The sequence below is a fragment of the Camelus dromedarius genome, chromosome 2 (genome assembly GCF_036321535.1).
Source record: "Camelus dromedarius isolate mCamDro1 chromosome 2, mCamDro1.pat, whole genome shotgun sequence".
Taxonomy (NCBI): domain Eukaryota; kingdom Metazoa; phylum Chordata; class Mammalia; order Artiodactyla; family Camelidae; genus Camelus; species Camelus dromedarius.
The window spans coordinates 121823736-121833021 of NC_087437.1; the positions used below are offsets into that span (position 1 = coordinate 121823736).

At 45.3% G+C, this 9286-nt stretch overlaps 1 long non-coding RNA gene across 1 annotated transcript; it reads left to right on the forward strand.

Moving 5' to 3' along the window:
* The first annotated feature begins 320 nt into the window (after nucleotides 1–320).
* Nucleotides 321–4666, forward strand: LOC135318707 (uncharacterized). The gene is made up of 3 exons (XR_010376990.1): nucleotides 321–2530; nucleotides 2728–4431; nucleotides 4557–4666. It is a non-coding gene; the product is annotated as an uncharacterized LOC135318707 (long non-coding RNA).
* The last annotated feature ends 4620 nt before the right edge of the window (nucleotides 4667–9286 follow it).

A 9286-nucleotide genomic window follows, 5' to 3' on the forward strand; every position in this document is an offset into this window, starting at 1 on the left:
CCTGAGTATTTGTCTTCTCTTCAGTGAATTGCAGGGCTTCCTAAGTATTCTGGATGCGAGCCGGCTGCTAGATACATGGAATGTTGTTACTAATGTTCGCCCCCAGGCGCGCCTTGTCTTCTCGTTTGCTTAATGGTGTCTTTTAAAGAGCAGATTTGGAGGGGGCGGGTATAGCTCGGTGGTAGAGTGCACGCCCAGCATGTACGAGGTCCCAGGTCCAGCCCCCAGTACCTTCACCAAAAGTAAAAAATAAACCTAATTACCTCCACCCTAAAAAATTAAAATAAGAATTAAATTAGAAAAATAACGAGTAGAGCGTTTAATTTTGGTTAAGTCCAGTCTATCCGTTTTTTCTGCCCTGAATATTGCTTGCTGTATCCTGAGAAATATGTGCCCATCCCGAGTCTGGGGAAATTTTCTGCTGCAATGTTTTCATCCCTAACAGCGCTGACCAGCAGACGTCTCTGATGACAGAGACGACGGGCCGTGTCTCTATCCTGTCCAACAGGCAGCCACCAGCTGCAGGTGAGCATGAGAAGTGTGGCTCGGAACTGACTGTTCACTTCACTTCAATTAATTTAAATGTAAGTATGTGTAACTAATGGCTCCCCAAATGGACAACACAGATCTAGACGTTTTACGGATTTAACTTTTAAACTGAGGTTTGTCAGCTGGAAGAGAAAAGCATGATGTGCGAGTCCTGAGTTCAGCTTCACGTGCGGACGCGCTGAGGACTGCAGGCCCGGAGACAGCCTCCCAGGAGCTCTGGGCAAGCACTCCGCAGAGGTGAAGGGCAGACGCCAGTGTGTGTGTGGTTTTGGTGAAGAGGGTCTGTGCAGTCAAGCATGTGTCTCCGTAGAAGGTCACCCGGAGCAGGTGTCTCTGTTAGTGGTTTTAGTGCCTTTCTGGGTATGACAAGATGCAAGAAGTTGGGTTCATAAAATTTTCTCTTGAAGTATTTATCTGCAGTCCTGTCCTTCCAGTTTTCCCAGAGCACAGAGTGCCTCACGCCAGATCTCCGCCCTGACCTCCTGTCAGGTGTGTTAAAGGTCACTGACCGCTGGGTCCAGTGACTTCATTCTTGTAGAACCAGATGGTGAGTGGCTTTTTGGCTGCCAAGCGCATCGCCTGTTTCTAATGCGTGTTTGTGAATGTGGATGCCCTGTGGGTACCCAGCTGTTCTTGCACAATTGGTCCAAAGACTGTTCTTTCTCGAACTGAATTATGTGGACACCTCTGTTGAACATCAGTTATCTACGTACACGTGGTCTTTTCCTGGACTTATTTGTCGCCTTTGATTTCCCGTGTGTATGGCCTTCCCACCTCCCACTTAGCTTTTCTTTCTCAAAACTGATTTCCTGTTGAATGTCTCTTACCTTTCTATATAGATTTTGAATCAGCTTCTCAATTTCTACAAACTAGAAAGCCCACTGAGATTTTGATTTTGAGATCAACTTTGAGAATTTTCACCCTAGCAATGAGCTTTCCAATCTGTGAATGTGGTATATCTTTATTTACCCCTTTCTTGAGATAATCTTTGATTCCTCCCAGCAGTGCTTTGTGGTTTCCAGTGTAAAGAACATGCAAATTTTCATTAAATTACTTCTTAGATATTTTATGACTTTACTGTTACTGGAAGTGGGTGTTTTAAAATTTTTATTTCCCAATTATTTGTTGCTAGTATGTAGAAGCACAGTTTATTTTTGTATGAACTTGGTGTCCTGGAACCTTGCGAAGTTCACTTATTAGTTCTAGTGTTTGGGGGTCAATTTTTTTAGAACTTTCTGTGCTCACAATTGTGCTTCTGTGAGTAGAATCTTTCACGTCTTCCAGGTGACCTGAGCTGGGAAGCGAGGGTGGGGGGCTCGCTCTCCCCTCTCCCGTCTCCCCAGATCTTTGGGACTCACTGCCCCCCCCATCCACCTGCCAGAAGAGCTTGTGGGGGAGGTGGTGAGGGCAGGACAGCCCTCTGCTGCTCCCTCACTATTTTCAAAGCATCCTAGCCCTCGGGAAGGAGAGGGCTACTACTCGGGGCCCCTGGCAAGACCCAGCCACCACCTCTGCAGAGCTGGGGGAGCAGGCTCAGCCAGAGGAGGCAGGGTGTGTCGGGTGTGCCGGCAAGCGGGTCGAGAGGAGGAAGGAGGCCCTTCTCAGAGCAGAGGGTAAACAAGCATGAACTGCTAACAAAGACCCTGCCGCTCACTTGGGTAAATCGCACCTCCACAAAGTTGAAGAGAAGAACAGGGCTGTGCTCTTTAGAAAGCAAGCTGGAGACGCTCAGCGGGACCTCAACTGGGCTACAAAGCTGCAGGGAGACACCACGGGGCCCCGGAAACCACATCCCGGACATGTGCGTGGGAACTGCTGTGTCTGGGAAACGCAGAGAGCAAACTGGATCACAGGATCACGTGCCGCCGCTCTGTTCAAGCCTGTGTGTGCGTGGTGCATGTGCGCACGGGCACGTGAGTGTGAGTGTATAAAGAAATTGAAAGAGCTTGCCATCTCAGGTCCAGCCCGTGCACACTCTCAGGTCAGTAGAGCTCCCTCCCCCTCCCCTCCCCTCCCCGTCCCCGCCCCTCCCTCTCCCCTCCCCCTCTGGCCCTCCCTCTGCTCCCAGATGCCTGCTTTCCTATCTCTCACCTGTTGATTTGCATGTGTGTCACTTGTTGGTCCCCCCACCTCAGCCCCTCTTCAGCCCCAGGAGCACAGGGACTGTCCCTTTACCAGGTCCCAGGACCAGGACCAGAAGAGGGAGGCACATGGAAAAATTGAGCAGGTGCTGCTCCAAGGCCAGGCCCTCAGGTGAGGGTGTCTCTGGTCGTTCTTGTCCTGAGTCATGCTCCTGGCTTCTCTGCTCAGTAAACAAGGAACCATACAGACACCTTGGAAAGAGCCTCAGGCTGGCCGGGCGAGCGGCTGGCTGGCCACTGGGGGGCAGTGTGGCTCTGCCTGCAGCTGTGTGATGCGTGGCCCGGGGACGCCGCCGAGGGGACTCCTGGGGTCCAGGCTGGCACCGCTGCCCAAGGAGTGCACGTCTGGGGAGTTTGGGCCAGGGCCAGCAGGCAGCCTCCACTTGCTCAGGCTTGGGACCGCCTGAGGATCCTGGGTTGGGGGCAGGCAAGTCACCCTCCCCACCAGGACAGGGGCCTGGCCCAGAGCAGCCCCAGGCCGTTCCTGACCTCCTCCCCTCAGCTGAGCCCTGCTGGTCCCAACTGCTGTCCCCTGCCAGCCAGGCCTGGGCTGAGCACGCCCCCCTCAGGGCTGCCTGACCTGACACAGGGCCTGCCTGCCCTGTTCCTGCCCCAGGAGAGAGCAGGACAGTTCCCAACGTGTCCACTGCTTTGCTTACTTTGGCACAAGACTTAGGGCAAGAGACGTGCTTTTTCTCCCAGCAAAACTGAGTGAACGGATTCTCCCACGTTCTAAACATGCGCATTCACAACTGATACAGGAAAAATGGATGTGGGGTGAGGAGGGCCGTGTCCCAGGTCTCGGTGGAGCCCTGGGACACGCCCCGCCGAGTGTGGGTCCTTGGCTTCACGTAGGAAAGAATTCAAGGAGGAGCCACATGTGAGTAAAGGTAGGTGTATTCAGAGAGACACCCCCCCCCCCCCAGACAGAGTGCAGGCTGTGTCTGAAGGCAAGCGCGCGGCCACGCGCTGCGGGGCGGGTGCTCAGGGTAGCTGAAGGCAGGCGCACAGCCCGCACAGAGCGCGGGCGTGCTCTGAAGACCAGGGAGCGAGAGAGGTGGTGAGGCGTGGTGTTGCCAGTTCTCATGGGCTCGGTAGCTTCACGCGCCAGCAAGAGGGCCGACCTTTCCAGCCACTCTGGGGAAGAGGCTGGGATTCCCAGCAACTGGGCCGCGCCCACTCTGACCGTTTGTGCCAGCCTCGGGGCGGCATGGCGCCCGTGGGTGTCATTTCCTGTGCCGCTGCATCACAGCGAGCAGACAGCGAAGCTCGAGTTCTGCCACAAGTCAGATCTCCTGTCGCCTTAATCCTCGAGGCCCTACTGGGGGTCGAATCTTCCACCACGTGGGTGTTAGGTGCTGTGACATTTCTTGAATGGCTGTGCCCTGCCCCCTTCCCTTCTGTCCCACAGCTTGAGTCTCCTGCCTTTGCCCCCAGGAGGAGCCAGCTCAGCCCTGGGTAAACCCTGGCTGCCTGTGACTGAGGCGGTGGAGCCTCCCTGGGGCCAGGGGGCCGATGCGGTCATCTTTACTCTTTCTATCATTACTGACAAATTGATAGATGAACATTTTTGTTAGTGTTTGGGCTTTTTTCCTACTTTTATTTTAGTTTACTTTTAACCTGTTGTCCATATTTGCAGATCCTAGCATTGTGCCTTGTTTCCATTTTCAGCGGAGAACCCGGAGTCGCACCCCGACCGCAGCCCTCCTCTTCCCCCCGGAGGCCCTGTTGTGAATTCGGGGTGTGTGCGGCTACTCCGTGGGTCTGTGTTTCCTGAACGTTGTGCCCTGTTGTTTGACCTGTTATAAGTGTTCAGGTAAATGGCTCTGAAACTGGCTTATCTTTTCCTGCCTTTTCTGAAAGCAGAGTTGTTGAGATGGCCGCTGTCAGGACGTGACCACCAGGTGGCAGGCGGCTGCTGGCATCAGGCCCCGGTTCCACAGCTCCATGGGCAACTCTTGGCAGTGTTGACTGAAATAAACGCGCAGCCTAAAAGTTACAAGTTATGTTTTATTTGGCGGGAGGACTTGAGCCGGGGTGACAGCCTCTCAGGTGGCTCTGAAGGACGGCTCCGAAGAGGTAGGGGAGGAGCTAGGATGTACAACAAAGACCAGGTAGTTGGAACAATGAAAGATTACTTGTTATCTAAAGAGAATCAGGCATCTCAAGGTAAAGAATTTAGCGCTGTTCTATGTACGGGAGGAAGCAAACATTTGGGCTCACTGAATTCATTCCTTCGACAAGCACCTGGCTATCTAGGGCCAGTGTCCTGTCCTTTCTTATTCTGAGTCTGCTCAGGGTGCACCTTTGTGAGTGGCTGCAGAGGCCGGGCTGCAGAGGCCGGGCTGCAGGCCTGTCCCCACTGGGGGGTGGCGGCAGCCGCTGATGACTTGGTTTCAGCATTCTTTGTTTACTGATATAGTTGCAGTATTTTCACTCACGGCAGTATTTTTGTTCACAGTGCTCCCCCTTGGTCCTAAATTCGACCAATATTTTGGGAGACATTTCGTGACCAATTTTGTCCCACGGTGCTTGGAAGGCTCATTCCTCGATCAGGTGAAGAATCTGTTGACATACCACTCAAAGTGCCAGTTTTGGATCAGGCCCTGTTGGTATTAAAAGTTCCCTGGATCACCTGTCTTACTAGTCTATTATGATCCAGGAGATGTTTACCCCTGGTTGCTCATTCCCATACCTAGAATCACACTATTACAATTATTTTATGCAGGGCTGTAAATTTTATCTATTTCCTCAAGATGTTTAGCCATCATCAATCTTGCTGGAGGCCTGGTTACACACTGGGAAATGGAAAGGACAACAATTTTATAAAATAGACAGGATGTAAGTAATACAGTTAGTAACGTTACTGAAGTCACAAGCAAGGATTTAATAGTTGAGAAGTTACATTTTTGGGTTAATATTTTGCTTGTGTTTCTGACTGAGCTTGAGTGATCTTGTAAGAAAATTCATATTTATGGTCAGGCTCAGAGCGGGGATTATTAATTGGCTAGGTGAGGTCTCCCACCTTGTAATGTCAATAGTGGCGTAAACAGAACTATCATTCCTTTTTAGAATAAATTTTCTGAGGGCTCTCTAGTTAGAGACTTGGAGTAGGGAAACCCACCAAGGTAACACAGAAGAACTAGACATGGGTAATTTACCATGAACCTAACAGTTGGATTAGTTCATAATCAAAGGTGTGCGCAAACATCTAAGTAATTGGTATGCAGGCCTGGCCCGGTGTCTTGGGCCAGCTGTCTACCTCAGATGTCGTCTTCTTCCCATGCTGGCCTGGTAGCTTTTTCTTCATTTGAGCATTGTTTTAAGGTGAGCAGTGTTCTATAGGCCAGTCCACTGCAGGGGCGCTTTCTGACTGGAAACTAATCCAAAAGTCAGCTTCCTTTAGCTTTCACTGTGTATGGTCTAGTTAAGAGTACCTGGTAAAGGGTCCTTCCATTCAGGTTGGAGACAGTTCTTTAAGTCATGTCTGTTCCAGTGTGTACAGCCCCCTGGTTGCAGATCATGGGGCATCGGATCTTTACCCAAGGATAGACTATTGAGCTTCAGAAGCAAACCTAGAGTGTCCTTTTAATAATTCAATTAAACTTCGCAGCAATGTAACATTACAGCAAGGAATGATTTGGGAAGTGTCTTACTAAATATAGACCTCAATTAACAAAACTAGAATTTAATATAATTATAACCATATTCATCAGTTTACTCAGTCCCATGTAACTAATCCTTTTGTTAACAGTTTTATGAAATCAGAGTTTTCATTAGACCTTTAAAATTTCTTACCTAGTTGAGTTCAGTGCTATAAAGCATTTTGTAAAATCATCAGACTAAAACAATAACTGTCTATAAATGACAAAAGATTTAACAGCATGGTTAAACACCGTTACACTGTAATCGATAAAGAAACCTGGTCACAATAATCAGAATTATGACTGGTAACGTTATTTCAGATATACCAGGATTTTAGGGAGTCCATATAAATTCTAGAATATCTATATTAATAATATTTCTCATACAATATAACCTAGGAAGGTTTATTATTCATTTGACAATACCATGTTATTTATCATACCAAGTGAAACTTACTAGTTTAAAATCTCTCTTTGGGATGTTCCAGGGGCCCTCTGTAGCATCCCAAAGTTAGCTGGAGATCAAAAGAACTTTAACCAGAAATTGATATTTGGGAAGCTTGTTAAAAAGTTTCAAAACACGTGGTCAGATAAAGTATGGATCACTGTGAAAGAGTGCTTACTCATTAACAAGAAAATATTTCAAAGGGAAAGGCAGAACAGATCACTTAAGGGGTATGAGTAGCTTTACAATCTGTTACTGAAGGCAGATTAACATTTTAAGAAAACTTTGTCCTTTTAGCAGAGAGAAAACCAAATCTGGTCTTTTACTGGCTTACTTCTAAGATTCATTTACTTTGACCACATTTCTTCTAAACTTAGCCAGTCCCGACCATGTACAAAACTCTCCTCAGGGTTCCTCTTCCACAAGCCTTCCACAGCTTTCTATACTCATGTTATTTTGTCCCTTAGTTTCTCTTTCGTCTAGAAGTGACCAGCTTCAGGACAAAGTCACTATTTTCCATTAACAAAATATAATTCCTTTCCTTATATCTTCCTTTACACATTCACCTTACTTTCCTAGGATGCTGAGATGTTTCCCTTAATAGTAGAGAACATTTCAGGGTGGCGCCAAACATTTATTAATATTTTTAAACACCTTTAGTTTCTCTGTAAGAGGAAGTCAAATGTTAAGTAATATTTCAATCTTATTTTATCTGAAAGTGGCATAGCTATTTAATAAACTCCCATCATTTAACTTAATTTAGCACAACTCTAGAATTTAAAGATACCAAATATTTAGAGATTATTTTAAGCATGCATTTAAAAAATACATTTTAAAGAATTTACCCAAAAGGTCTCATCTCATTTGCATTTTAATTTACTTAGAATTTTACCACACATTATTATTATTACTACTACTACTACTACTACTATTATTATTATTATTATTATTATTATTTTGACAAACCTGCAACAGATATAACAGGACCTTATTTGACTTTCATTAAACCTAGGCACAGTAAGCGTATTGCACTTAATATTGATGACTCTAAATATGTCTTTACTAATTAGAATGAACTTAAACTAAACTTAATACCAAGCATTAACTTAACATTAAATATTTTCCAGTTCATGTGAACCTGAAAGTCAATTTGGTCAGTTTTTATTTTAAAAATACTAAATTTGTAAGCTCTTATTTTTACGTCAACTATGCAGAGCTGTTTCACTTTGATTTTTTTTTTTAGCAGGAGAAATATCTCATATCTATAATGTGTACACGGACTTATATACAGACAAAAGCTAGCGATCTCGTAGCTTCACTTTAAAACTTACTTAGGAGTTAGGTGTTACAATATAAATTTACTGCTTACAAACAACAGTTGGAGCAAGCTGAATTTGCTTGCTCAAATCACTAAGGCTCACTGCTGATGAAAAAGACATTTAAGATTTCTTGACAAAGTCTGAAGGACCCTGTCAGAGTTCTGAGTTCTGAAATGCCAAAAATTTCTTTGGCCCTAAGTTGTACCTCGTTGAGCTGATTGGGCTCAGCCCTGGGTCTCGGTTTGCTGTATCTACGTTTCTGAGCTGCAAGACAAAGACAGACGCATCCAGTCCCCCAGAGAACTGCTCTGTCACCCATGCCCGGCTGTATCTCCTTAACGGGCTTTTCAGTTATCAGTGAGAAGAACTCTAAACAAAGAAGTCCATGTTTTAAAACTTCAAGGTTTACTTTATCATGTCTTCAAAAGCTTGCAGGAGGCATTTAGTAAGGTCTCTTTTCCTTGAGTTGTAAGTTAAACCCAGGATAGATCTCTTATTATTTTTTTTATTAGCCCCTGAATATTAGTTTTTAGTTTTACTTTATATTGGATGGCTCAGGCAACTCTATTGGTTTCCTTTAGTTTGTTTAAGTAATGTTTTCTGAGGGACAGATACGTGCCCAGCCTTATAATACCAAGAAGGGGAAGCGTTTTTCCATGGAAACATATCTATCCCACAACATAATTAAGCAAAAGAGATTTATATAAAGCCCACTTAAATATGCCAACTTTACAAACTTTTGTCTCCATTTTATTAACTCTTATACCTTTAATTTTAATATTTATTAGGTTTAATCAATAATTCTTACTGCTAGAAGGGGTTCCAGGAGCCTTTTTCTTTTATTACTTGTCCACTTTATCTAATTTTTATATAAAAGTTTCTGGGATCCCTAAGTTTGAGCCAAAGGACTTAGGCCCTTGTCAATTTTTAATTTGAGTAATTGATTTGTTGCCCCAATCATTGATCAAGTATCTTAGTATATATATATATATATATATATATATATATATATATATATTTTCTAGCCCTATAAATATATACATTTTAAACTGGGGTAAATAAAGCGGACTTGTTTGAACTTTAATGTTGGGGACCAGTAGGTGATCCCTTTGGCCTTTTTTTTTTTAATTTTACGTAGTGTAGTATCAAAACCTTGTATCTAAATCCAAAAATGTCCATTTTATTTAT